Source organism: Triturus cristatus, chromosome 10 (genome assembly GCF_964204655.1).
Source record: "Triturus cristatus chromosome 10, aTriCri1.1, whole genome shotgun sequence".
NCBI lineage: Eukaryota > Metazoa > Chordata > Amphibia > Caudata > Salamandridae > Triturus > Triturus cristatus.
This window is the reverse complement of record NC_140593.1, coordinates 856,407,038-856,433,819: the sequence shown is the minus strand read 5'-3', so window position 1 is coordinate 856,433,819 and position 26,782 is coordinate 856,407,038. Positions and strand designations below refer to the sequence as shown.

The following is a 26,782-nucleotide window of genomic DNA, read 5'->3' as shown; positions in this document are numbered from 1 at the left end:
TGCACGTCCTTGTGTACTGAAGGTTGGGCCTACTTCATGAAAGCAAGGCATGAGAGCAGAAATAGTTTTATTGACCTCACCGAGAGCATACACCTAGAACAAACAAAATGTCTGAAGGATAGAGGCATTTTCATTTCTTGTTCGATGACGGCCATGGAAAAGACAGCAACCATATTGCAGAAGAGAGCAGCATGTGCAGTTGCTTGCTTTGGGTGAAGCATTCACTAACTCGGTGCCAATAATCCCCGGAGCCGGTGCGAAAGGCATCTCTTGTGTGCCTCGGCTCGTTGGTCTAGGGGTATGATTCTCGCTTAGGGTGCGAGAGGTCCCGGGTTCAAATCCCGGACGAGCCCTTTTTCAGAGGTAAACATACGAATCCTACTCAAAACTCACAATGCCTGACTATTTCTCATTACACTCGCCGCATTGTTGCACAAAATATTTTGAACCTCATAAGAAACATGGATCACCATGCTTTTTCTGCCTTCATGCTTAGTCTCTGTGTGTCCCAGGTGATGCTTTCCCAAGCTGTACTTGCTGGCATTTAGGCATCAGATATTTGTCTGTCGATGCCTGCATAAGTCAATTTTTAATACGTCTAATTGCAAGTATGTTGGCTGATATCTCTGCAGTTTTCACACTTGCTCCTCGCTTTCTGAGTGGCTGCTGATACAGCAGAATAGAAGTAGAGAGAACCCTTGAGAGGAACCTTGCTCTAACAGTAAAACACAGCAAGTGAGTTTCTGTAGTGTAGTGGTCATCACGTTAGCCTAACACGCGAAAGGTCCCCGGTTCGAGACCGGGTAGAAACACTGTGCATGAGCGTCTTTTATGTGCACCCTCTAAAACCTTATTATCTCAATGCAAGCTTAATAAGAGGCGGTCCTTGAACCCAGCGAGCCATGGGAAACTTCCTTTACTTTTGCAAGACGAAACAAAGTAATCCGCATCCATCAGTGGTCGCTCTTGTGCCTAGCTTTTTTTTTGTCATCCCATGTTGTATTGTGGGGTCTTTACACTTGTGACATTGCTGTGAACGTTGTAAGTGCAAACATTGGCAGGTGCAGTCAGAAAAGTCAGATCTGTGCACACCCAGGGCTGTCAGGATGGCCGAGTGGTCTAAGGCGCCAGACTCAAGAGAGCTTGATCTTCAGTGCAACTGAGACTTCTGGTCTCCTCATGGAGATGTGGGTTCAAATCCCACTTCTGACAGGTTTCTTTTACACCCTTAAATCGTCCTGTTTTTTGCAGTGCATTCCCCACACACCACAATCTTTGCACGGACTTGTAACATATGACGAGAAATCCACCAACGATCAGGCTGGGCCCTCAATCACAATTCCATGTATTCCTGGAAGGGACACCTCAGGCACACCTTCCGTTAAATTTGCACTCCATCACACAAACTGCCGTGCTGGTTTCTCATTAAGCAGTTGATCCCATCTTTGTTGTGAGGCTCTCCTGCCACCTTTTGGGCGGAGAAGGCACTGTCCCTGCAACAACACAGGCAGACATGTTCAACAGGGCTTCCTGGTTATGTGGGAGGAGCAGATTGTCATTGGTCCCCCCTTGCGAATTTTAATTTACATAAGGAAGACAGAGAGGTATCTGGGAGTAGGCAGTACACACGGACATTGAACTCTATCTTGTGATTTGCAGCCAATTCTAGATTGAGGCAGGAGGAAAGGAGGTGACTTGCCCAAAAATGGCCATCCTGGGAATTCAGCCACCCTGGGGCTCCCAGGTTAGTGTTTCAGTCCTGCGAGCCACTCATATAAATCTCGCCTGATCGAGCCTGATCGAGCGCTGAGTGAGCGTGTTTGAATCCAAGAATCAAATGCCTCTGTCTTAGGAGCAAAAATTGGCAGGCCCTCCCTTGCATCTGGGGTGGAAGTCTATGGGGCAAGTGTCCAGGACTTGCAGAGGAGTACAAGTGCCAGAAAGTGCCTGCAGTTCTCATCAGCGCCTTTTTTCTGCTCTCTGGCAGCTAGGATATCGACTGATCCCTTCCTTGCAAGAGTGAAAAAAACAACACCTTGAGAGAAAACATGACTTTTTGTGGTTCACATAGAGAGAGAGCAGCCAAATAGCCCTGCTTTGTTTCTGAAAGACGCATCAGAAATTGCTTAAAATGCCGACTGGGGAATCAGGCTCGTTGGTCTAGGGGTATGATTCTCGCTTCGGGTGCGAGAGGTCCCGGGTTCAAATCCCGGACGAGCCCATGCTGTGGAATTATTTTTAGGCTGCTTATTATATAGGGCCATTTCTTCTTTTCAATGCTATAAGACGCCGTGTATGGTGAGAAAGTTCCTTTCCCTCTACGCTATTTCCCACTTTTGGCGTATAGAATTTCAGTGCCGGACTTCTTTGCAACTGCTTTTCTGGGGTGGACCATCAGTGTAGGAAAATTAAATGCAAAGTGTTTTTCTAGTGTGGTTTCAGGTATGGTTTTAAAATCGCCTTTTGGAATAAAAGGGGTCCTCGTTCCTTTCTTCCAAAGAAAGAGATCGGGTAAGGAGGGTCCAACTTTGAGCTTCATGGACATTGGCCCTTGGTGTGTGCATTCCAGCCCACTACATGCCAAGAAGATTCCTGCAAGCGTGTCTGTTTCTGTAGTGTAGTGGTTATCATGTTCGCTTTACACGCGAAAGGTCCCTGGTTCGAGACCGGGCAGAAACTGCAACTTTCTGTTTTTCACACAGTTTGCATTTACTCTCTCAATTTATGGGAAAGCTGAGATAATGGAAGCTGTCTATCCCTCACCAGCGTGACGTACTGTGCTCCAGGGGTATCAGTGACAGCTCAAAAAGAGAAGTGACGATAGTTTGCGCTATTCGTTTGCACGTCCTTGTGTACTGAAGGTTGGGCCTACTTCATGAAAGCAAGGCATGAGAGCAGAAATGGTTTTATTGACCTCACCGAGAGCATACACCTAGAACAAACAAAATGTCTGAAGGATAGAGGCATTTTCATTTCTTGTTCGATGACGGCCATGGAAAAGACAGCAACCATATTGCAGAAGAGAGCAGCATGTGCAGTTGCTTGCTTTGGGTGAAGCATTCACTAACTCGCTGCCACTAATCCCCGGAGCCGGTGCGAAAGGCGACTCTTGTGTGCCTCGGCTCGTTGGTCTAGGGGTATGATTCTCGCTTAGGGTGCGAGAGGTCCCGGGTTCAAATCCCTGACGAGCCCTTTTTCAGAGGTATACATACGAATCCTACTCAAAACTCACAATGCCTGACTATTTCTCATTACACTCGCCGCATTGTTGCACAAAATATTTTGAACCTCATAAGAAACATGGATCACCATGCTTTTTCTGCCTTCATGCTTAGTCTCTGTGTGTCCCAGGTGATGCTTTCCCAAGCTGTACTTGCTGGCATTTAGGCATCAGATATTTGTCTGTCGATGCCTGCATAAGTCAATTTTTAATACGTCTAATTGCAAGTATGTTGGCTGATATCTCTGCAGTTTTCACACTTGCTCCTCGCTTTCTGAGTGGCTGCTGATACAGCAGAATAGAAGTAGAGAGAACCCTTGAGAGGAACCTTGCTCTAACAGTAAAACACAGCAAGTGAGTTTTTGTAGTGTAGTGGTCATCACGTTCGCCTAACACGCGAAAGGTCCCCGGTTCGAGACCGGGCAGAAACACTGTGCATGAGCTGCTTTTATGTGCACCCTCTAAAACCTTATTATCTCAATGCAAGCTTAAGAAGAGGCGGTCCTTGAACCCAGAGAGCCATGGGAAACTTCCTTTACTTTTGCAAGACGAAACAAAGTAATCCGCATCCATCAGTGGTCGCTCTTGTGCCTAGTTTTTTTTTGTCATGCCATGTTGTATTGTGGGGTCTTTACACTTGTGACATTGCTGTGAACGTTGTAAGTGCAAACATTGGCAGGTGCAGTCAGAAGAGTCAGATCTGTACACACCCAGGGCTGTCAGGATGGCCGAGTGGTCTAAGGCGCCAGACTCAAGAGAGCTTGATCTTCAGTGCAACTGAGACTTCTGGTCTCCTCATGGAGGCGTGGGTTCAAATCCCACTTCTGACAGGTTTCTTTTACACCCTTAAATCGTCCTGTTTTTTGCAGTGCATTCCCCACACACCACAATCTTTGCACGGACCTGTAACATATGACGAGAAATCCACCAACGATCAGGCTGGGCCCTCAATCACAATTCCATGTATTCCTGGAAGGGACACCTCAGGCACACCTTCCGTTAAATTTGCACTCCATCACACAAACTGCCGTGCTGGTTTCTCATTAAGCAGTTGATCCCATCTTTGTTGTGAGGCTCTCCTGCCACCTTTTGGGCGGAGAAGGCACTGTTCCTGCAACAACACAGGCAGACATGTTCAACAGGGCTTCCTGGTTATGTGGGAGGAGCAGATTGTCATTGGTCCCCCCTTGCGAATTTTAATTTACATAAGGAAGACAGAGAGGTATCTGGGAGTAGGCAGTACACACGGACATTGAACTCTATCTTGTGATTTGCAGCCAATTCTAGATTGAGGCAGGAGGAAAGGAGGTGACTTGCCCAAAAATGGCCATCCTGGGAATTCAGCCACCCTGGGGCTCCCAGGTTAGTGTTTCAGTCCTGCGAGCCACTCATATAAATCTCGCCTGATCGAGCCTGATCGAGCGCTGAGTGAGCGTGTTTGAATCCAAGAATCAAATGCCTCTGTCTTAGGAGCAAGAATTGGCAGGCCCTCCCTTGCATCTGGGGTGGAAGTCTATGGGGCAAGTGTCCAGGACTTGCAGAGGAGTACAAGTGCCAGAAAGTACCACAGTTCTCATCAGCGCCTTTTTTCTGCTCTCTGGCAGCTAGGATATCGACTGATCCCTTCCTTGCAAGATTGAAAAAAACAACACCTTGAGAGAAAACATGACTTTTTGTGGTTCACATAGAGAGAGAGCAGCCAAATAGCCCTGCTTTGTTTCTGAAAGACGCATCAGAAATTGCTTAAAATGCCAACTGGGTAATCAGGCTCGTTGGTCTAAGGGGTATGATTCTCGCTTCGGGTGCGAGAGGTCCCGGATTCAAATCCCGGACGAGCCCATGCTGTGGAATTATTTTTAGGCTTCTTATTATATAGGGCCATTTCTTCTTTTCAATGCTATAAGACGCCGTGTATGGTGAGAAAGTTCCTTTCCCTCTACGCTATTTCCCACTTTTGGCGTATAGAATTTCAGTGCCGGACTTCTTTGCAACTGCTTTTCTGGGGTGGACCATCAGTGTAGGAAAATTAAATGCAAAGTGTTTTTCTAGTGTGGTTTCAGGTATGGTTTTAAAATCGCCTTTTGGAATAAAAGGGGTCCTCGTTCCTTTCTTCCAAAGAAAGAGATCGGGTAAGGAGGGTCCAACTTTGAGCTTCATGGACATTGGCCCTTGGTCTGTGCATTCCAGCCCACTACATGCCAAGAAGATTCCTGCAAGCGTGTCTGTTTCTGTAGTGTAGTGGTTATCACGTTCGCTTTACACGCGAAAGGTCCCTGGTTCGAGACCGGGCAGAAACAGCAACTTTCTGTTTTTCACACAGTTTGCATTTACTCTCTCAATTTATAGGAAAGCTGAGATAATGGAAGCTGTCTATCCCTCACCAGCGTGACGTACTGTGCTCCAGGGGTATCAGTGACAGCTCAAAAAGAGAAGTGACGATAGTTTGCGCTATTCGTTTGCACGTCCTTGTGTACTGAAGGTTGGGCCTACTTCATGAAAGCAAGGCATGAGAGCAGAAATGGTTTTATTGACCTCACCGAGAGCATACACCTAGAACAAACAAAATGTCTGAAGGATAGAGGCATTTTCATTTCTTGTTCGATGACGGCCATGGAAAAGACAGCAACCATATTGCAGAAGAGAGCAGCATGTGCAGTTGCTTGCTTTGGGTGAAGCATTCACTAACTCGCTGCCAATAATCCCCGGAGCCGGTGCGAAAGGCGACTCTTGTGTGCCTCGGCTCGTTGGTCTAGGGGTATGATTCTCGCTTAGGGTGCGAGAGGTCCCGGGTTCAAATCCCTGACGAGCCCTTTTTCAGAGGTATACATACGAATCCTACTCAAAACTCACAATGCCTGACTATTTCTCCTTACACTCGCCGCATTGTTGCACAAAATATTTTGAACCTCATGAGAAACATGGATCACCATGCTTTTTCTGCCTTCATGCTTAGTCTCTGTGTGTCCCAGGTGATGCTTTCCCAAGCTGTACTTGCTGGCATTTAGGCATCAGATATTTGTCTGTCGATGCCTGCATAAGTCAATTTTTAATACGTCTAATTGCAAGTATGTTGGCTGATATCTCTGCAGTTTTCACACTTGCTCCTCGCTTTCTGAGTGGCTGCTGATACAGCAGAATAGAAGTAGAGAGAACCCTTGAGAGGAACCTTGCTCTAACAGTAAAACACAGCAAGTGAGTTTCTGTAGTGTAGTGGTCATCACGTTCGCCCAACACGCGAAAGTTCCCCGGTTCGAGACCGGGCAGAAACACTGTGCATGAGCTGCTTTTATGTGCACCCTCTAAAACCTTATTATCTCAATGCAAGCTTAAGAAGAGGCGGTCCTTGAACCCAGAGAGCCATGGGAAACTTCCTTTACTTTTGCAAGACGAAACAAAGTAATCCGCATCCATCAGTGGTCGCTCTTGTGCCTAGCTTTTTTTTTGTCATGCCATGTTGTATTGTGGGGTCTTTACACTTGTGACATTGCTGGGAACGTTGTAAGTGCAAACATTGGCAGGTGCAGTCAGAAGAGTCAGATCTGTACACACCCAGGGCTGTCAGGATGGCCGAGTGGTCTAAGGCGCCAGACTCAAGAGAGCTTGATCTTTAGTGCAACTGAGACTTCTGGTCTCCTCATGGAGGCGTGGGTTCAAATCCCACTTCTGACAGGTTTCTTTTACACCCTTAAATCGTCCTGTTTTTTGCAGTGCATTCCCCACACACCACAATCTTTGCACGGACCTGTAACATATGACGAGAAATCCACCAACGATCAGGCTGGGCCCTCAATCACAATTCCATGTATTCCTGGAAGGGACACCTCAGGCACACCTTCCGTTAAATTTGCACTCCATCACACAAACTGCCGTGCTGGTTTCTCATTAAGCAGTTGATCCCATCTTTGTTGTGAGGCTCTCCTGCCACCTTTTGGGCGGAGAAGGCACTGTTCCTGCAACAACACAGGCAGACATGTTCAACAGGGCTTCCTGGTTATGTGGGAGGAGCAGATTGTCATTGGTCCCCCCTTGCGAATTTTAATTTACATAAGGAAGACAGAGAGGTATCTGGGAGTAGGCAGTACACACGGACATTGAACTCTATCTTGTGATTTGCAGCCAATTCTAGATTGAGGCAGGAGGAAAGGAGGTGACTTGCCCAAAAATGGCCATCCTGGGAATTCAGCCACCCTGGGGCTCCCAGGTTAGTGTTTCAGTCCTGCGAGCCACTCATATAAATCTCGACTGATCGAGCCTGATCGAGCGCTGAGTGAGCGTGTTTGAATCCAAGAATCAAATGCCTCTGTCTTAGGAGCAAGAATTGGCAGGCCCTCCCTTGCATCTGGGGTGGAAGTCTATGGGGCAAGTGTCCAGGACTTGCAGAGGAGTACAAGTGCCAGAAAGTGCCACAGTTCTCATCAGCGCCTTTTTTCTGCTCTCTGGCAGCTAGGATATCGACTGATCCCTTCCTTGCAAGAGTGAAAAAAAGAACACCTTGAGAGAAAACATGACTTTTTGTGGTTCACATAGAGAGAGAGCAGCCAAATAGCCCTGCTTTGTTTCTGAAAGACGCATCAGAAATTGCTTAAAATGCCAACTGGGTAATCAGGCTCGTTGGTCTAGGGGTATGATTCTCGCTTCGGGTGCGAGAGGTCCCGGATTCAAATCCCGGACGAGCCCATGCTGTGGAATTATTTTTAGGCTTCTTATTATATAGGGCCATTTCTTCTTTTCAATGCTATAAGACGCCGTGTATGGTGAGAAAGTTCCTTTCCCTCTACGCTATTTCCCACTTTTGGCGTATAGAATTTCAGTGCCGGACTTCTTTGCAACTGCTTTTCTGAGGTGGACCATCAGTGTAGGAAAATTAAATGCAAAGTGTTTTTCTAGTGTGGTTTCAGGTATGGTTTTAAAATCGCCTTTTGGAATAAAAGGGGTCCTCGTTCCTTTCTTCCAAAGAAAGAGATCGGGTAAGGAGGGTCCAACTTTGAGCTTCATGGACATTGGCCCTTGGTCTGTGCATTCCAGCCCACTACATGCCAAGAAGATTCCTGCAAGCGTGTCTGTTTCTGTAGTGTAGTGGTTATCACGTTCGCTTTACACGCGAAAGGTCCCTGGTTCGAGACCGGGCAGAAACAGCAACTTTCTGTTTTTCACACAGTTTGCATTTACTCTCTCAATTTATAGGAAAGCTGAGATAATGGAAGCTGTCTATCCCTCACCAGCGTGACGTACTGTGCTCCAGGGGTATCAGTGACAGCTCAAAAAGAGAAGTGACGATAGTTTGCGCTATTCGTTTGCACGTCCTTGTGTACTGAAGGTTGGGCCTACTTCATGAAAGCAAGGCATGAGAGCAGAAATGGTTTTATTGACCTCACCGAGAGCATACACCTAGAACAAACAAAATGTCTGAAGGATAGAGGCATTTTCATTTCTTGTTCGATGACGGCCATGGAAAAGACAGCAACCATATTGCAGAAGAGAGCAGCATGTGCAGTTGCTTGCTTTGGGTGAAGCATTCACTAACTCGCTGCCAATAATCCCCGGAGCCGGTGCGAAAGGCGACTCTTGTGTGCCTCGGCTCGTTGGTCTAGGGGTATGATTCTCGCTTAGGGTGCGAGAGGTCCCGGGTTCAAATCCCTGACGAGCCCTTTTTCAGAGGTATACATACGAATCCTACTCAAAACTCACAATGCCTGACTATTTCTCATTACACTCGCCGCATTGTTGCACAAAATATTTTGAACCTCATAAGAAACATGGATCACCATGCTTTTTCTGCCTTCATGCTTAGTCTCTGTGTGTCCCAGGTGATGCTTTCCCAAGCTGTACTTGCTGGCATTTAGGCATCAGATATTTGTCTGTCGATGCCTGCATAAGTCAATTTTTAATACGTCTAATTGCAAGTATGTTGGCTGATATCTCTGCAGTTTTCACACTTGCTCCTCGCTTTCTGAGTGGCTGCTGATACAGCAGAATAGAAGTAGAGAGAACCCTTGAGAGGAACCTTGCTCTAACAGTAAAACACAGCAAGTGAGTTTCTGTAGTGTAGTGGTCATCACGTTCGCCTAACACGCGAAAGGTCCCCGGTTCGAGACCGGGCAGAAACACTGTGCATGAGCTGCTTTTATGTGCACCCTCTAAAACCTTATTATCTCAATGCAAGCTTAAGAAGAGGCGGTCCTTGAACCCAGAGAGCCATGGAACACTTCCTTTACTTTTGCAAGACGAAACAAAGTAATCAGCATCCATCAGTGGTCGCTCTTGTGCCTAGCTTTTTTTTTGTCATGCCATGTTGTATTGTGGGGTCTTTACACTTGTGACATTGCTGTGAACGTTGTAAGTGCAAACATTGGCAGGTGCAGTCAGAAGAGTCAGATCTGTACACACCCAGGGCTGTCAGGATGGCCGAGTGGTCTAAGGCGCCAGACTCAAGAGAGCTTGATCTTCAGTGCAACTGAGACTTCTGGTCTCCTCATGGAGGCGTGGGTTCAAATCCCACTTCTGACAGGTTTCTTTTACACCCTTAAATCGTCCTGTTTTTTGCAGTGCATTCCCCACACACCACAATCTTTGCACGGACCTGTAACATATGACGAGAAATCCACCAACGATCAGGCTGGGCCCTCAATCACAATTCCATGTATTCCTGGAAGGGACACCTCAGGCACACCTTCAGTTAAATTTGCACTCCATCACACAAACTGCCGTGCTGGTTTCTCATTAAGCAGTTGATCCCATCTTTGTAGTGAGGCTCTCCTGCCACCTTTTGGGCGGAGAAGGCACTGTCCCTGCAACAACACAGGCAGACATGTTCAACAGGGCTTCCTGGTTATGTGGGAGGAGCAGATTGTCATTGGTCCCCCCTTGCGAATTTTAATTTACATAAGGAAGACAGAGAGGTATCTGGGAGTAGGCAGTACACACGGACATTGAACTCTATCTTGTGATTTGCAGCCAATTCTAGATTGAGGCAGGAGGAAAGGAGGTGACTTGCCCAAAAATGGCCATCCTGGGAATTCAGCCACCCTGGGGCTCCCAGGTTAGTGTTTCAGTCCTGCGAGCCACTCATATAAATCTCGCCTGATCGAGCCTGATCGAGCGCTGAGTGAGCGTGTTTGAATCCAAGAATCAAATGCCTCTGTCTTAGGAGCAAGAATTGGCAGGCCCTCCCTTGCATCTGGGGTGGAAGTCTATGGGGCAAGTGTCCAGGACTTGCAGAGGAGTACAAGTGCCAGAAAGTGCCTGCAGTTCTCATCAGCGCCTTTTTTCTGCTCTCTGGCAGCTAGGATATCGACTTATCCCTTCCTTGCAAGAGTGAAAAAAACAACACCTTGAGAGAAAACATGACTTTTTGTGGTTCACATAGAGAGAGAGCAGCCAAATAGCCCTGCTTTGTTTCTGAAAGACGCATCAGAAATTGCTTAAAATGCCGACTGGGGAATCAGGCTCGTTGGTCTAGGGGTATGATTCTCGCTTCGGGTGCGAGAGGTCCCGGGTTCAAATCCCGGACGAGCCCATGCTGTAGAATTATTTTTAGGCTGCTTATTATATAGGGCCATTTCTTCTTTTCAATGCTATAAGACGCCGTGTATGGTGAGAAAGTTCCTTTCCCTCTACGCTATTTCCCACTTTTGGCGTATAGAATTTCAGTGCCGGACTTCTTTGCAACTGCTTTTCTGGGGTGGACCATCAGTGTAGGAAAATTAAATGCAAAGTGTTTTTTTAGTGTGGTTTCAGGTATGGTTTTAAAATCGCCTTTTGGAATAAAAGGGGTCCTCGTTCCTTTCTTCCAAAGAAAGAGATCGGGTAAGGAGGGTCCAACTTTGAGCTTCATGGTCATTGGCCCTTGGTCTGTGCATTCCAGCCCACTACATGCCAAGAAGATTCCTGCAAGCGTGTCTGTTTCTGTAGTGCAGTGGTTATCACGTTCGCTTTACACGCGAAAGGTCCCTGGTTCGAGACCGGGCAGAAACAGCAGCTTTCTGTTTTTCACACAGTTTGCATTTACTCTCTCAATTTATAGGAAAGCTGAGATAATGGAAGCTGTCTATCCCTCACCAGCGTGACGTACTGTGCTCCAGGGGTATCAGTGACAGCTCAAAAAGAGAAGTGACGATAGTTTGCGCTATTCGTTTGCACGTCCTTGTGTACTGAAGGTTGGGCCTACTTCATGAAAGCAAGGCATGAGAGCAGAAATGGTTTTATTGACCTCACCGAGAGCATACACCTAGAACAAACAAAATGTCTGAAGGATAGAGGCATTTTCATTTCTTGTTCGATGACGGCCATGGAAAAGACAGCAACCATATTGCAGAAGAGAGCAGCATGTGCAGTTGCTTGCTTTGGGTGAAGCATTCACTAACTCGCTGCCAATAATCCCCGGAGCCGGTGCGAAAGGCAACTCTTGTGTGCCTCGGCTCGTTGGTCTAGGGGTATGATTCTCGCTTAGGGTGCGAGAGGTCCCGGGTTCAAATCCCGGACGAGCCCTTTTTCAGAGGTAAACATACGAATCCTACTCAAAACTCACAATGCCTGACTATTTCTCATTACACTCGCCGCATTGTTGCACAAAATATTTTGAACCTCATAAGAAACATGGATCACCATGCTTTTTCTGCCTTCATGCTTAGTCTCTGTGTGTCCCAGGTGATGCTTTCCCAAGCTGTACTTGCTGGCATTTAGGCATCAGATATTTGTCTGTCGATGCCTGCATAAGTCAATTTTTAATACGTCTAATTGCAAGTATGTTGGCTGATATCTCTGCAGTTTTCACACTTGCTCCTCGCTTTCTGAGTGGCTGCTGATACAGCAGACTAGAAGTAGAGAGAACCCTTGAGAGGAACCTTGCTCTAACAGTAAAACACAGCAAGTGAGTTTCTGTAGTGTAGTGGTCATCACGTTCGCCTAACACGCGAAAGGTCCCCGGTTCGAGACCGGGCAGAAACACTGTGCATGAGCTGCTTTTATGTGCACCCTCTAAAACCTTATTATCTCAATGCAAGCTTAAGAAGAGGCGGTCCTTGAACCCAGCGAGCCATGGGAAACTTCCTTTACTTTTGCAAGACGAAACAAAGTAATCCGCATCCATCAGTGGTCGCTCTTGTGCCTAGCTTTTTTTTTGTCATCCCATGTTGTATTGTGGGGTCTTTACACTTGTGACATTGCTGTGAACGTTGTAAGTGCAAACATTGGCAGGTGCAGTCAGAAAAGTCAGATCTGTGCACACCCAGGGCTGTCAGGATGGCCGAGTGGTCTAAGGCGCCAGACTCAAGAGAGCTTGATCTTCAGTGCAACTGAGACTTCTGGTCTCCTCATGGAGGCGTGGGTTCAAATCCCACTTCTGACAGGTTTCTTTTACACCCTTAAATCGTTCTGTTTTTTGCAGTGCATTCCCCACACACCACAATCTTTGCACGGACCTGTAACATATGACGAGAAATCCACCAACGATCAGGGTGGGCCCTCAATCACAATTCCATGTATTCCTGGAAGGGACACCTCAGGCACACCTTCCGTTAAATTTGCACTCCATCACACAAACTGCTGTGCTGGTTTCTCATTAAGCAGTTGATCCCATCTTTGTTGTGAGGCTCTCCTGCCACCTTTTGGGCGGAGAAGGCACTGTCCCTGCAACAACACAGGCAGACATGTTCAACAGGGCTTCCTGGTTATGTGGGAGGAGCAGATTGTCATTGGTCCCCCCTTGCGAATTTTAATTTACATAAGGAAGACAGAGAGGTATCTGGGAGTAGGCAGTACACACGGACATTGAACTCTATCTTGTGATTTGCAGCCAATTCTAGATTGAGGCAGGAGGAAAGGAGGTGACTTGCCCAAAAATGGCCATCCTGGAAATTCAGCCACCCTGGGGCTCCCAGGTTAGTGTTTCAGTCCTGCGAGCCACTCATATAAATCTCGCCTGATCGAGCCTGATCGAGCGCTGAGTGAGCGTGTTTGAATCCAGGAATCAAATGCCTCTGTCTTAGGAGCAAGAATTGGCAGGCCCTCCCTTGAATCTGGGGTGGAAGTCTATGGGGCAAGTGTCCAGGACTTGCAGAGGAGTACAAGTGCCAGAAAGTGCCTGCAGTTCTCATCAGTGCCTTTATTCTGCTCTCTGGCAGCTAGGATATCGACTGATCCCTTCCTTGCAAGAGTGAAAAAAACAACACCTTGAGAGAAAACATGACTTTTTGTGGTTCACATAGAGAGAGAGCAGCCAAATAGCCCTGCTTTGTTTCTGAAAGACGCATCAGAAATTGCTTAAAATGCCGACTGGGGAATCAGGCTCGTTGGTCTAGGGGTATGATTCTCGCTTCGGGTGCGAGAGGTCCCGGGTTCAAATCCCGGACGAGCCCATGCTGTGGAATTATTTTTAGGCTGCTTATTATATAGGGCCATTTCTTCTTTTCAATGCTATAAGACGCCGTGTATGGTGAGAAAGTTCCTTTCCCTCTACGCTATTTCCCACTTTTGGCGTATAGAATTTCAGTGCCGGACTTCTTTGCAACTGCTTTTCTGGGGTGGACCATCAGTGTAGGAAAATTAAATGCAAAGTGTTTTTCTAGTGTGGTTTCAGGTATGGTTTTAAAATCGCCTTTTGGAATAAAAGGGGTCCTCGTTCCTTTCTTCCAAAGAAAGAGATCGGGTAAGGAGGGTCCAACTTTGAGCTTCATGGACATTGGCCCTTGGTCTGTGCATTCCAGCCCACTACATGCCAAGAAGATTCCTGTAAGCGTGTCTGTTTCTGTAGTGTAGTGGCTATCACGTTCGCTTTACACGCGAAAGGTCCCCGGTTCGAGACCGGGCAGAAACTGCAACTTTCTGTTTTTCACACAGTTTGCATTTACTCTCTCAATTTATGGGAAAGCTGAGATAATGGAAGCTGTCTATCCCTCACCAGCGTGACGTACTGTGCTCCAGGGGTATCAGTGACAGCTCAAAAAGAGAAGTGACGATAGTTTGCGCTATTCGTTTGCACGTCCTTGTGTACTGAAGGTTGGGCCTACTTCATGAAAGCAAGGCATGAGAGCAGAAATGGTTTTATTGACCTCACCGAGAGCATACACCTAGAACAAACAAAATGTCTGAAGGATAGAGGCATTTTCATTTCTTGTTCGATGACGGCCATGGAAAAGACAGCAACCATATTGCAGAAGAGAGCAGCATGTGCAGTTGCTTGCTTTGGGTGAAGCATTCACTAACTCGCTGCCACTAATCCCCGGAGCCGGTGCGAAAGGCGACTCTTGTGTGCCTCGGCTCGTTGGTCTAGGGGTATGATTCTCGCTTAGGGTGCGAGAGGTCCCGGGTTCAAATCCCTGACGAGCCCTTTTTCAGAGGTATACATACGAATCCTACTCAAAACTCACAATGCCTGACTATTTCTCATTACACTCGCCGCATTGTTGCACAAAATATTTTGAACCTCATAAGAAACATGGATCACCATGCTTTTTCTGCCTTCATGCTTAGTCTCTGTGTGTCCCAGGTGATGCTTTCCCAAGCTGTACTTGCTGGCATTTAGGCATCAGATATTTGTCTGTCGATGCCTGCCTAAGTCAATTTTTAATACGTCTAATTGCAAGTATGTTGGCTGATATCTCTGCAGTTTTCACACTTGCTCCTCGCTTTCTGAGTGGCTGCTGATACAGCAGAATAGAAGTAGAGAGAACCCTTGAGAGGAACCTTGCTCTAACAGTAAAACACAGCAAGTGAGTTTCTGTAGTGTAGTGGTCATCACGTTCGCCTAACACGCGAAAGGTCCCCGGTTCGAGACCGGGCAGAAACACTGTGCATGAGCTGCTTTTATGTGCACCCTCTAAAACCTTATTATCTCAATGCAAGCTTAAGAAGAGGCGGTCCTTGAACCCAGCGAGCCATGGGAAACTTCCTTTACTTTTGCAAGACGAAACAAAGTAATCCGCATCCATCAGTGGTCGCTCTTGTGCCTAGCTTTTTTTTTGTCATCCCATGTTGTATTGTGGGGTCTTTACACTTGTGACATTGCTGTGAACGTTGTAAGTGCAAACATTGGCAGGTGCAGTCAGAAAAGTCAGATCTGTGCACACCCAGGGCTGTCAGGATGGCCGAGTGGTCTAAGGCGCCAGACTCAAGAGAGCTTGATCTTCAGTGCAACTGAGACTTCTGGTCTCCTCATGGAGGCGTGGGTTCAAATCCCACTTCTGACAGGTTTCTTTTACACCCTTAAATCGTCCTGTTTTTTGCAGTGCATTCCCCACACACCACAATCTTTGCACGGACCTGTAACATATGACGAGAAATCCACCAACGATCAGGCTGGGCCCTCAATCACAATTCCATGTATTCCTGGAAGGGACACCTCAGGCACACCTTCCGTTAAATTTGCACTCCATCACACAAACTGCCGTGCTGGTTTCTCATTAAGCAGTTGATCCCATCTTTGTTGTGAGGCTCTCCTGCCACCTTTTGGGCGGAGAAGGCACTGTCCCTGCAACAACACAGGCAGACATGTTCAACAGGGCTTCCTGGTTATGTGGGAGGAGCAGATTGTCATTGGTCCCCCCTTGCGAATTTTAATTTACATAAGGAAGACAGAGAGGTATCTGGGAGTAGGCAGTACACACGGACATTGAACTCTATCTTGTGATTTGCAGCCAATTCTAGATTGAGGCAGGAGGAAAGGAGGTGACTTGCCCAAAAATGGCCATCCTGGGAATTCAGCCACCCTGGGGCTCCCAGGTTAGTGTTTCAGTCCTGCGAGCCACTCATATAAATCTCGCCTGATCGAGCCTGATCGAGCACTGAGTGAGCGTGTTTGAATCCAAGAATCAAATGCCTCTGTCTTAGGAGCAAGAATTGGCAGGCCCTCCCTTGCATCTGGGGTGGAAGTCTATGGGGCAAGTGTCCAGGACTTGCAGAGGAGTACAAGTGCCAGAAAGTGCCTGCAGTTCTCATCAGCGCCTTTTTTCTGCTCTCTGGCAGCTAGGATATCGACTGATCCCTTCCTTGCAAGAGTGAAAAAAACAACACCTTGAGAGAAAACATGACTTTTTGTGGTTCACATAGAGAGAGAGCAGCCAAATAGCCCTGCTTTGTTTCTGAAAGACGCATCAGAAATTGCTTAAAATGCCGACTGGGGAATCAGGCTCGTTGGTCTAGGGGTATGATTCTCGCTTCGGGTGCGAGAGGTCCCGGGTTCAAATCCCGGACGAGCCCATGCTGTAGAATTATTTTTAGGCTGCTTATTATATAGGGCCATTTCTTCTTTTCAATGCTATAAGACGCCGTGTATGGTGAGAAAGTTCCTTTCCCTCTACGCTATTTCCCACTTTTGGCGTATAGAATTTCAGTGCCGGACTTCTTTGCAACTGCTTTTCTGGGGTGGACCATCAGTGTAGGAAAATTAAATGCAAAGTGTTTTTTTAGTGTGGTTTCAGGTATGGTTTTAAAATCGCCTTTTGGAATAAAAGGGGTCCTCGTTCCTTTCTTCCAAAGAAAGAGATCGGGTAAGGAGGGTCCAACTTTGAGCTTCATGGTCATTGGCCCTTGGTCTGTGCATTCCAGCCCACTACATGCCAAGAAGATTCCTGCAAGCGTGTCTGTTTCTGTAGTGTAGTGGTTATCACGTTCGCTTTACACGCGAAAGGTCCCTGGTTCGAGACCGGGCAGAAACAGCAGCTTTCTGTTTTTCACACAGTTTGCATTTACTCTCTCAATTTATAGGAAAGCTGAGATAATGGAAGCTGTCTATCCCTCACCAGCGTGACGTACTGTGCTCCAGGGGTATCAGTGACAGCTCAAAAAGAGAAGTGACGATAGTTTGCGCTATTCGTTTGCACGTCCTTGTGTACTGAAGGTTGGGCCTACTTCATGAAAGCAAGGCATGAGAGCAGAAATGGTTTTATTGACCTCACCGAGAGCATACACCTAGAACAAACAAAATGTCTGAAGGATAGAGGCATTTTCATTTCTTGTTCGATGACGGCCATGGAAAAGACAGCAACCATATTGCAGAAGAGAGCAGCATGTGCAGTTGCTTGCTTTGGGTGAAGCATTCACTAACTCGCTGCCAATAATCCCCGGAGCCGGTGCTTAAGGCAACTCTTGTGTGCCTCGGCTCGTTGGTCTAGGGGTATGATTCTCGCTTAGGGTGCGAGAGGTCCCGGGTTCAAATCCCGGACGAGCCCTTTTTCAGAGGTAAACATACGAATCCTACTCAAAACTCACAATGCCTGACTATTTCTCATTACACTCGCCGCATTGTTGCACAAAATATTTTGAACCTCATAAGAAACATGGATCACCATGCTTTTTCTGCCTTCATGCTTAGTCTCTGTGTGTCCCAGGTGATGCTTTCCCAAGCTGTACTTGCTGGCATTTAGGCATCAGATATTTGTCTGTCGATGCCTGCATAAGTCAATTTTTAATACGTCTAATTGCAAGTATGTTGGCTGATATCTCTGCAGTTTTCACACTTGCTCCTCGCTTTCTGAGTGGCTGCTGATACAGCAGACTAGAAGTAGAGAGAACCCTTGAGAGGAACCTTGCTCTAACAGTAAAACACAGCAAGTGAGTTTCTGTAGTGTAGTGGTCATCACGTTCGCCTAACACGCGAAAGGTCCCCGGTTCGAGACCGGGCAGAAACACTGTGCATGAGCTGCTTTTATGTGCACCCTCTAAAACCTTATTATCTCAATGCAAGCTTAAGAAGAGGCGGTCCTTGAACCCAGCGAGCCATGGGAAACTTCCTTTACTTTTGCAAGACGAAACAAAGTAATCCGCATCCATCAGTGGTCGCTCTTGTGCCTAGCTTTATTTTTGTCATCCCATGTTGTATTGTGGGGTCTTTACACTTGTGACATTGCTGTGAACGTTGTAAGTGCAAACATTGGCAGGTGCAGTCAGAAAAGTCAGATCTGTGCACACCCAGGGCTGTCAGGATGGCCGAGTGGTCTAAGGCGCCAGACTCAAGAGAGCTTGATCTTCAGTGCAACTGAGACTTCTGGTCTCCTCATGGAGGCGTGGGTTCAAATCCCACTTCTGACAGGTTTCTTTTACACCCTTAAATCGTTCTGTTTTTTGCAGTGCATTCCCCACACACCACAATCTTTGCACGGACCTGTAACATATGACGAGAAATCCACCAACGATCAGGGTGGGCCCTCAATCACAATTCCATGTATTCCTGGAAGGGACACCTCAGGCACACCTTCCGTTAAATTTGCACTCCATCACACAAACTGCTGTGCTGGTTTCTCATTAAGCAGTTGATCCCATCTTTGTTGTGAGGCTCTCCTGCCACCTTTTGGGCGGAGAAGGCACTGTCCCTGCAACAACACAGGCAGACATGTTCAACAGGGCTTCCTGGTTATGTGGGAGGAGCAGATTGTCATTGGTCCCCCCTTGCGAATTTTAATTTACATAAGGAAGACAGAGAGGTATCTGGGAGTAGGCAGTACACACGGACATTGAACTCTATCTTGTGATTTGCAGCCAATTCTAGATTGAGGCAGGAGGAAAGGAGGTGACTTGCCCAAAAATGGCCATCCTGGAAATTCAGCCACCCTGGGGCTCCCAGGTTAGTGTTTCAGTCCTGCGAGCCACTCATATAAATCTCGCCTGATCGAGCCTGATCGAGCGCTGAGTGAGCGTGTTTGAATCCAAGAATCAAATGCCTCTGTCTTAGGAGCAAGAATTGGCAGGCCCTCCCTTGCATCTGGGGTGGAAGTCTATGGGGCAAGTGTCCAGGACTTGCAGAGGAGTACAAGTGCCAGAAAGTGCCTGCAGTTCTCATCAGTGCCTTTATTCTGCTCTCTGGCAGCTAGGATATCGACTGATCCCTTCCTTGCAAGAGTGAAAAAAACAACACCTTGAGAGAAAACATGACTTTTTGTGGTTCACATAGAGAGAGAGCAGCCAAATAGCCCTGCTTTGTTTCTGAAAGACGCATCAGAAATTGCTTAAAATGCCGACTGGGGAATCAGGCTCGTTGGTCTAGGGGTATGATTCTCGCTTCGGGTGCGAGAGGTCCCGGGTTCAAATCCCGGACGAGCCCATGCTGTGGAATTATTTTTAGGCTGCTTATTATATAGGGCCATTTCTTCTTTTCAATGCTATAAGACGCCGTGTATGGTGAGAAAGTTCCTTTCCCTCTACGCTATTTCCCACTTTTGGCGTATAGAATTTCAGTGCCGGACTTCTTTGCAACTGCTTTTCTGGGGTGGACCATCAGTGTAGGAAAATTAAATGCAAAGTGTTTTTCTAGTGTGGTTTCAGGTATGGTTTTAAAATCGCCTTTTGGAATAAAAGGGGTCCTCGTTCCTTTCTTCCAAAGAAAGAGATCGGGTAAGGAGGGTCCAACTTTGAGCTTCATGGACATTGGCCCTTGGTCTGTGCATTCCAGCCCACTACATGCCAAGAAGATTCCTGCAAGCGTGTCTGTTTCTGTAGTGTAGTGGCTATCACGTTCGCTTTACACGCGAAAGGTCCCTGGCTCAAGACCGGGCAGAAACTGCAACTTTCTGTTTTTCACACAGTTTGCATTTACTCTCTCAATTTATGGGAAAGCTGAGATAATGGAAGCTGTCTATCCCTCACCAGCGTGACGTACTGTGCTCCAGGGGTATCAGTGACAGCTCAAAAAGAGAAGTGACGATAGTTTGCGCTATTCGTTTGCACGTCCTTGTGTACTGAAGGTTGGGCCTACTTCATGAAAGCAAGGCATGAGAGCAGAAATGGTTTTATTGACCTCACCGAGAGCATACACCTAGAACAAACAAAATGTCTGAAGGATAGAGGCATTTTCATTTCTTGTTCGATGACGGCCATGGAAAAGACAGCAACCATATTGCAGAAGAGAGCAGCATGTGCAGTTGCTTGCTTTGGGTGAAGCATTCACTAACTCGCTGCCACTAATCCCCGGAGCCGGTGCGAAAGGCGACTCTTGTGTGCCTCGGCTCGTTGGTCTAGGGGTATGATTCTCGCTTAGGGTGCGAGAGGTCCCGGGTTCAAATCCCTGACGAGCCCTTTTTCAGAGGTATACATACGAATCCTACTCAAAACTCACAATGCCTGACTATTTCTCATTACACTCGCCGCATTGTTGCACAAAATATTTTGAACCTCATAAGAAACATGGATCACCATGCTTTTTCTGCCTTCATGCTTAGTCTCTGTGTGTCCCAGGTGATGCTTTCCCAAGCTGTACTTGCTGGCATTTAGGCATCAGATATTTGTCTGTCGATGCCTGCCTAAGTCAATTTTTAATACGTCTAATTGCAAGTATGTTGGCTGATATCTCTGCAGTTTTCACACTTGCTCCTCGCTTTCTGAGTGGCTGCTGATACAGCAGAATAGAAGTAGAGAGAACCCTTGAGAGGAACCTTGCTCTAACAGTAAAACACAGCAAGTGAGTTTCTGTAGTGTAGTGGTCATCACGTTCGCCTAACACGCGAAAGGTCCCCGGTTCGAGACCGGGCAGAAACACTGTGCATGAGCTGCTTTTATGTGCACCCTCTAAAACCTTATTATCTCAATGCAAGCTTAAGAAGAGGCGGTCCTTGAACCCAGCGAGCCATGGGAAACTTCCTTTACTTTTGCAAGACGAAACAAAGTAATCCGCATCCATCAGTGGTCGCTCTTGTGCCTAGCTTTTTTTTTGTCATCCCATGTTGTATTGTGGGGTCTTTACACTTGTGACATTGCTGTGAACGTTGTAAGTGCAAACATTGGCAGGTGCAGTCAGAAAAGTCAGATCTGTGCACACCCAGGGCTGTCAGGATGGCCGAGTGGTCTAAGGCGCCAGACTCAAGAGAGCTTGATCTTCAGTGCAACTGAGACTTCTGGTCTCCTCATGGAGGCGTGGGTTCAAATCCCACTTCTGACAGGTTTCTTTTACACCCTTAAATCGTCCTGTTTTTTGCAGTGCATTCCCCACACACCACAATCTTTGCACGGACCTGTAACATATGACGAGAAATCCACCAACGATCAGGCTGGGCCCTCAATCACAATTCCATGTATTCCTGGAAGGGACACCTCAGGCACACCTTCCGTTAAATTTGCACTCCATCACACAAACTGCTGTGCTGGTTTCTCATTAAGCAGTTGATCCCATCTTTGTTGTGAGGCTCTCCTGCCACCTTTTGGGCGGAGAAGGCACTGTCCCTGCAACAACACAGGCAGACATGTTCAACAGGGCTTCCTGGTTATGTGGGAGGAGCAGATTGTCATTGGTCCCCCCTTGCGAATTTTAATTTACATAAGGAAGACAGAGAGGTATCTGGGAGTAGGCAGTACACACGGACATTGAACTCTATCTTGTGATTTGCAGCCAATTCTAGATTGAGGCAGGAGGAAAGGAGGTGACTTGCCCAAAAATGGCCATCCTGGGAATTCAGCCACCCTGGGGCTCCCAGGTTAGTGTTTCAGTCCTGCGAGCCACTTATATAAATCTCGCCTGATCGAGCCTGATCGAGCACTGAGTGAGCGTGTTTGAATCCAAGAATCAAATGCCTCTGTCTTAGGAGCAAGAATTGGCAGGCCCTCCCTTGCATCTGGGGTGGAAGTCTATGGGGCAAGTGTCCAGGACTTGCAGAGGAGTACAAGTGCCAGAAAGTGCCTGCAGTTCTCATCAGCGCCTTTTTTCTGCTCTCTGGCAGCTAGGATATCGACTGATCCCTTCCTTGCAAGAGTGAAAAAAACAACACCTTGAGAGAAAACATGACTTTTTGTGGTTCACATAGAGAGAGAGCAGCCAAATAGCCCTGCTTTGTTTCTGAAAGACGCATCAGAAATTGCTTAAAATGCCGACTGGGGAATCAGGCTCGTTGGTCTAGGGGTATGATTCTCGCTTCGGGTGCGAGAGGTCCCGGGTTCAAATCCCGGACGAGCCCATGCTGTAGAATTATTTTTAGGCTGCTTATTATATAGGGCCATTTCTTCTTTTCAATGCTATAAGACGCCGTGTATGGTGAGAAAGTTCCTTTCCCTCTACGCTATTTCCCACTTTTGGCGTATAGAATTTCAGTGCCGGACTTCTTTGCAACTGCTTTTCTGGGGTGGACCATCAGTGTAGGAAAATTAAATGCAAAGTGTTTTTTTAGTGTGGTTTCAGGTATGGTTTTAAAATCGCCTTTTGGAATAAAAGGGGTCCTCGTTCCTTTCTTCCAAAGAAAGAGATCGGGTAAGGAGGGTCCAACTTTGAGCTTCATGGTCATTGGCCCTTGGTCTGTGCATTCCAGCCCACTACATGCCAAGAAGATTCCTGCAAGCGTGTCTGTTTCTGTAGTGTAGTGGTTATCACGTTCGCTTTACACGCGAAAGGTCCCTGGTTCGAGACCGGGCAGAAACAGCAGCTTTCTGTTTTTCACACAGTTTGCATTTACTCTCTCAATTTATAGGAAAGCTGAGATAATGGAAGCTGTCTATCCCTCACCAGCGTGACGTACTGTGCTCCAGGGGTATCAGTGACAGCTCAAAAAGAGAAGTGACGATAGTCTGCGCTATTCGTTTGCACGTCCTTGTGTACTGAAGGTTGGGCCTACTTCATGAAAGCAAGGCATGAGAGCAGAAATGGTTTTATTGACCTCACCGAGAGCATACACCTAGAACAAACAAAATGTCTGAAGGATAGAGGCATTTTCATTTCTTGTTCGATGACGGCCATGGAAAAGACAGCAACCATATTGCAGAAGAGAGCAGCATGTGCAGTTGCTTGCTTTGGGTGAAGCATTCACTAACTCGCTGCCAATAATCCCCGGAGCCGGTGCTTAAGGCAACTCTTGTGTGCCTCGGCTCGTTGGTCTAGGGGTATGATTCTCGCTTAGGGTGCGAGAGGTCCCGGGTTCAAATCCCGGACGAGCCCTTTTTCAGAGGTAAACATACGAATCCTACTCAAAACTCACAATGCCTGACTATTTCAAATTACACTCGCCGCATTGTTGCACAAAATATTTTGAACCTCATAAGAAACATGGATCACCATGCTTTTTCTGCCTTCATGCTTAGTCTCTGTGTGTCCCAGGTGATGCTTTCCCAAGCTGTACTTGCTGGCATTTAGGCATCAGATATTTGTCTGTCGATGCCTGCATAAGTCAATTTTTAATACGTCTAATTGCAAGTATGTTGGCTGATATCTCTGCAGTTTTCACACTTGCTCCTCGCTTTCTGAGTGGCTGCTGATACAGCAGACTAGAAGTAGAGAGAACCCTTGAGAGGAACCTTGCTCTAACAGTAAAACACAGCAAGTGAGTTTCTGTAGTGTAGTGGTCATCACGTTCGCCTAACACGCGAAAGGTCCCCGGTTCGAGACCGGGCAGAAACACTGTGCATGAGCTGCTTTTATGTGCACCCTCTAAAACCTTATTATCTCAATGCAAGCTTAAGAAGAGGCGGTCCTTGAACCCAGCGACCCATGGGAAACTTCCTTTACTTTTGCAAGACGAAACAAAGTAATCCGCATCCATCAGTGGTCGCTCTTGTGCCTAGCTTTATTTTTGTCATCCCATGTTGTATTGTGGGGTCTTTACACTTGTGACATTGCTGTGAACGTTGTAAGTGCAAACATTGGCAGGTGCAGTCAGAAAAGTCAGATCTGTGCACACCCAGGGCTGTCAGGATGGCCGAGTGGTCTAAGGCGCCAGACTCAAGAGAGCTTGATCTTCAGTGCAACTGAGACTTCTGGTCTCCTCATGGAGGCGTGGGTTCAAATCCCACTTCTGACAGGTTTCTTTTACACCCTTAAATCGTTCTGTTTTTTGCAGTGCATTCCCCACACACCACAATCTTTGCACGGACCTGTAACATATGACGAGAAATCCACCAACGATCAGGCTGGGCCCTCAATCACAATTCCATGTATTCCTGGAAGGGACACCTCAGGCACACCTTCCGTTAAATTTGCACTCCATCACACAAACTGCTGTGCTGGTTTCTCATTAAGCAGTTGATCCCATCTTTGTTGTGAGGCTCTCCTGCCACCTTTTGGGCGGAGAAGGCACTGTCCCTGCAACAACACAGGCAGACATGTTCAACAGGGCTTCCTGGTTATGTGGGAGGAGCAGATTGTCATTGGTCCCCCCTTGCGAATTTTAATTTACATAAGGAAGACAGAGAGGTATCTGGGAGTAGGCAGTACACACGGACATTGAACTCTATCTTGTGATTTGCAGCCAATTCTAGATTGAGGCAGGAGGAAAGGAGGTGACTTGCCCAAAAATGGCCATCCTGGAAATTCAGCCACCCTGGGGCTCCCAGGTTAGTGTTTCAGTCCTGCGAGCCACTCATATAAATCTCGCCTGATCGAGCCTGATCGAGCGCTGAGTGAGCGTGTTTGAATCCAAGAATCAAATGCCTCTGTCTTAGGAGCAAGAATTGGCAGGCCCTCCCTTGCATCTGGGGTGGAAGTCTATGGGGCAAGTGTCCAGGACTTGCAGAGGAGTACAAGTGCCAGAAAGTGCCTGCAGTTCTCATCAGTGCCTTTTTTCTGCTCTCTGGCAGCTAGGATATCGACTGATCCCTTCCTTGCAAGAGTGAAAAAAACAACACCTTGAGAGAAAACATGACTTTTTGTGGTTCACATAGAGAGAGAGCAGCCAAATAGCCCTGCTTTGTTTCTGAAAGACGCATCAGAAATTGCTTAAAATGCCGACTGGGGAATCAGGCTCGTTGGTCTAGGGGTATGATTCTCGCTTCGGGTGCAAGAGGTCCCGGGTTCAAATCCCGGACGAGCCCATGCTGTGGAATTATTTTTAGGCTGCTTATTATATAGGGCCATTTCTTCTTTTCAATGCTATAAGACGCCGTGTATGGTGAGAAAGTTCCTTTCCCTCTACGCTATTTCCCACTTTTGGCGTATAGAATTTCAGTGCCGGACTTCTTTGCAACTGCTTTTCTGGGGTGGACCATCAGTGTAGGAAAATTAAATGCAAAGTGTTTTTCTAGTGTGGTTTCAGGTATGGTTTTAAAATCGCCTTTTGGAATAAAAGGGGTCCTCGTTCCTTTCTTCCAAAGAAAGAGATCGGGTAAGGAGGGTCCAACTTTGAGCTTCATGGACATTGGCCCTTGGTCTGTGCATTCCAGCCCACTACATGCCAAGAAGATTCCTGCAAGCGTGTCTGTTTCTGTAGTGTAGTGGCTATCACGTTCGCTTTACACGCGAAAGGTCCCTGGTTCGAGACCGGGCATAAACTGCAACTTTCTGTTTTTCACACAGTTTGCATTTACTCTCTCAATTTATGGGAAAGCTGAGATAATGGAAGCTGTCTATCCCTCACCAGCGTGACGTACTGTGCTCCAGGGGTATCAGTGACAGCTCAAAAAGAGAAGTGACGATAGTTTGCGCTATTCGTTTGCACGTCCTTGTGTACTGAAGGTTGGGCCTACTTCATGAAAGCAAGGCATGAGAGCAGAAATGGTTTTATTGACCTCACCGAGAGCATACACCTAGAACAAACAAAATGTCTGAAGGATAGAGGCATTTTCATTTCTTGTTCGATGACGGCCATGGAAAAGACAGCAACCATATTGCAGAAGAGAGCAGCATGTGCAGTTGCTTGCTTTGGGTGAAGCATTCACTAACTCGCTGCCACTAATCCCCGGAGCCGGTGCGAAAGGCGACTCTTGTGTGCCTCGGCTCGTTGGTCTAGGGGTATGATTCTCGCTTAGGGTGCGAGAGGTCCCGGGTTCAAATCCCTGACGAGCCCTTTTTCAGAGGTATACATACGAATCCTACTCAAAACTCACAATGCCTGACTATTTCTCATTACACTCGCCGCATTGTTGCACAAAATATTTTGAACCTCATAAGAAACATGGATCACCATGCTTTTTCTGCCTTCATGCTTAGTCTCTGTGTGTCCCAGGTGATGCTTTCCCAAGCTGTACTTGCTGGCATTTAGGCATCAGATATTTGTCTGTCGATGCCTGCCTAAGTCAATTTTTAATACGTCTAATTGCAAGTATGTTGGCTGATATCTCTGCAGTTTTCACACTTGCTCCTCGCTTTCTGAGTGGCTGCTGATACAGCAGAATAGAAGTAGAGAGAACCCTTGAGAGGAACCTTGCTCTAACAGTAAAACACAGCAAGTGAGTTTCTGTAGTGTAGTGGTCATCACGTTCGCCTAACACGCGAAAGGTCCCCGGTTCGAGACCGGGCAGAAACACTGTGCATGAGCTGCTTTTATGTGCACCCTCTAAAACCTTATTATCTCAATGCAAGCTTAAGAAGAGGCGGTCCTTGAACCCAGCGAGCCATGGGAAACTTCCTTTACTTTTGCAAGACGAAACAAAGTAATCCGCATCCATCAGTGGTCGCTCTTGTGCCTAGCTTTTTTTTTGTCATGCCATGTTGTATTGTGGGGTCTTTACACTTGTGACATTGCTGTGAACGTTGTAAGTGCAAACATTGGCAGGTGCAGTCAGAAGAGTCAGATCTGTGCACACCCAGGGCTGTCAGGATGGCCGAGTGGTCTAAGGCGCCAGACTCAAGAGAGCTTGATCTTCAGTGCAACTGAGACTTCTGGTCTCCTCATGGAGGCGTGGGTTCAAATCCCACTTCTGACAGGTTTCTTTTACACCCTTAAA

The 26,782-nt window shown here is 47.0% G+C and overlaps 26 non-coding genes across 26 annotated transcripts; all 26 read left to right on the top strand.

Annotated features, from left to right (window-relative positions):
• Positions 1-281: 281 nt before the first annotated feature.
• On the top strand, positions 282-353 carry TRNAP-AGG (transfer RNA proline (anticodon AGG)). Its single transcript has one exon. It is a non-coding gene; the product is annotated as a tRNA-Pro (tRNA).
• A 1,796-nt stretch (positions 354-2,149) lies between these two features.
• Positions 2,150-2,221, top strand: TRNAP-CGG (transfer RNA proline (anticodon CGG)). Its single transcript has one exon. It is a non-coding gene; the product is annotated as a tRNA-Pro (tRNA).
• Positions 2,222-2,606: 385 nt separating this feature from the next.
• Positions 2,607-2,679, top strand: TRNAV-UAC (transfer RNA valine (anticodon UAC)). Its single transcript has one exon. It is a non-coding gene; the product is annotated as a tRNA-Val (tRNA).
• Positions 2,680-3,578: 899 nt separating this feature from the next.
• TRNAV-AAC (transfer RNA valine (anticodon AAC)) lies at positions 3,579-3,651 on the top strand. Its single transcript has one exon. It is a non-coding gene; the product is annotated as a tRNA-Val (tRNA).
• A 1,793-nt stretch (positions 3,652-5,444) lies between these two features.
• On the top strand, positions 5,445-5,517 carry TRNAV-UAC (transfer RNA valine (anticodon UAC)). Its single transcript has one exon. It is a non-coding gene; the product is annotated as a tRNA-Val (tRNA).
• Positions 5,518-8,282: 2,765 nt separating this feature from the next.
• TRNAV-UAC (transfer RNA valine (anticodon UAC)) lies at positions 8,283-8,355 on the top strand. The gene has a single exon. It is a non-coding gene; the product is annotated as a tRNA-Val (tRNA).
• Positions 8,356-9,254: 899 nt separating this feature from the next.
• TRNAV-AAC (transfer RNA valine (anticodon AAC)) lies at positions 9,255-9,327 on the top strand. Its single transcript has one exon. It is a non-coding gene; the product is annotated as a tRNA-Val (tRNA).
• Positions 9,328-10,664: 1,337 nt separating this feature from the next.
• TRNAP-CGG (transfer RNA proline (anticodon CGG)) lies at positions 10,665-10,736 on the top strand. Its single transcript has one exon. It is a non-coding gene; the product is annotated as a tRNA-Pro (tRNA).
• A 385-nt stretch (positions 10,737-11,121) lies between these two features.
• Positions 11,122-11,194, top strand: TRNAV-UAC (transfer RNA valine (anticodon UAC)). Its single transcript has one exon. It is a non-coding gene; the product is annotated as a tRNA-Val (tRNA).
• Positions 11,195-11,635: 441 nt separating this feature from the next.
• On the top strand, positions 11,636-11,707 carry TRNAP-AGG (transfer RNA proline (anticodon AGG)). Its single transcript has one exon. It is a non-coding gene; the product is annotated as a tRNA-Pro (tRNA).
• Positions 11,708-12,093: 386 nt separating this feature from the next.
• On the top strand, positions 12,094-12,166 carry TRNAV-AAC (transfer RNA valine (anticodon AAC)). The gene has a single exon. It is a non-coding gene; the product is annotated as a tRNA-Val (tRNA).
• A 1,337-nt stretch (positions 12,167-13,503) lies between these two features.
• TRNAP-CGG (transfer RNA proline (anticodon CGG)) lies at positions 13,504-13,575 on the top strand. Its single transcript has one exon. It is a non-coding gene; the product is annotated as a tRNA-Pro (tRNA).
• A 385-nt stretch (positions 13,576-13,960) lies between these two features.
• Positions 13,961-14,033, top strand: TRNAV-UAC (transfer RNA valine (anticodon UAC)). Its single transcript has one exon. It is a non-coding gene; the product is annotated as a tRNA-Val (tRNA).
• Positions 14,034-14,932: 899 nt separating this feature from the next.
• On the top strand, positions 14,933-15,005 carry TRNAV-AAC (transfer RNA valine (anticodon AAC)). The gene has a single exon. It is a non-coding gene; the product is annotated as a tRNA-Val (tRNA).
• Positions 15,006-16,342: 1,337 nt separating this feature from the next.
• On the top strand, positions 16,343-16,414 carry TRNAP-CGG (transfer RNA proline (anticodon CGG)). Its single transcript has one exon. It is a non-coding gene; the product is annotated as a tRNA-Pro (tRNA).
• A 385-nt stretch (positions 16,415-16,799) lies between these two features.
• Positions 16,800-16,872, top strand: TRNAV-UAC (transfer RNA valine (anticodon UAC)). Its single transcript has one exon. It is a non-coding gene; the product is annotated as a tRNA-Val (tRNA).
• A 441-nt stretch (positions 16,873-17,313) lies between these two features.
• TRNAP-AGG (transfer RNA proline (anticodon AGG)) lies at positions 17,314-17,385 on the top strand. Its single transcript has one exon. It is a non-coding gene; the product is annotated as a tRNA-Pro (tRNA).
• Positions 17,386-17,771: 386 nt separating this feature from the next.
• Positions 17,772-17,844, top strand: TRNAV-AAC (transfer RNA valine (anticodon AAC)). Its single transcript has one exon. It is a non-coding gene; the product is annotated as a tRNA-Val (tRNA).
• Positions 17,845-19,181: 1,337 nt separating this feature from the next.
• Positions 19,182-19,253, top strand: TRNAP-CGG (transfer RNA proline (anticodon CGG)). Its single transcript has one exon. It is a non-coding gene; the product is annotated as a tRNA-Pro (tRNA).
• Positions 19,254-20,610: 1,357 nt separating this feature from the next.
• TRNAV-AAC (transfer RNA valine (anticodon AAC)) lies at positions 20,611-20,683 on the top strand. The gene has a single exon. It is a non-coding gene; the product is annotated as a tRNA-Val (tRNA).
• A 1,337-nt stretch (positions 20,684-22,020) lies between these two features.
• TRNAP-CGG (transfer RNA proline (anticodon CGG)) lies at positions 22,021-22,092 on the top strand. Its single transcript has one exon. It is a non-coding gene; the product is annotated as a tRNA-Pro (tRNA).
• A 385-nt stretch (positions 22,093-22,477) lies between these two features.
• Positions 22,478-22,550, top strand: TRNAV-UAC (transfer RNA valine (anticodon UAC)). Its single transcript has one exon. It is a non-coding gene; the product is annotated as a tRNA-Val (tRNA).
• A 441-nt stretch (positions 22,551-22,991) lies between these two features.
• Positions 22,992-23,063, top strand: TRNAP-AGG (transfer RNA proline (anticodon AGG)). The gene has a single exon. It is a non-coding gene; the product is annotated as a tRNA-Pro (tRNA).
• A 386-nt stretch (positions 23,064-23,449) lies between these two features.
• Positions 23,450-23,522, top strand: TRNAV-AAC (transfer RNA valine (anticodon AAC)). The gene has a single exon. It is a non-coding gene; the product is annotated as a tRNA-Val (tRNA).
• A 1,337-nt stretch (positions 23,523-24,859) lies between these two features.
• TRNAP-CGG (transfer RNA proline (anticodon CGG)) lies at positions 24,860-24,931 on the top strand. The gene has a single exon. It is a non-coding gene; the product is annotated as a tRNA-Pro (tRNA).
• A 1,357-nt stretch (positions 24,932-26,288) lies between these two features.
• On the top strand, positions 26,289-26,361 carry TRNAV-AAC (transfer RNA valine (anticodon AAC)). The gene has a single exon. It is a non-coding gene; the product is annotated as a tRNA-Val (tRNA).
• The last annotated feature ends 421 nt before the right edge of the window (positions 26,362-26,782 follow it).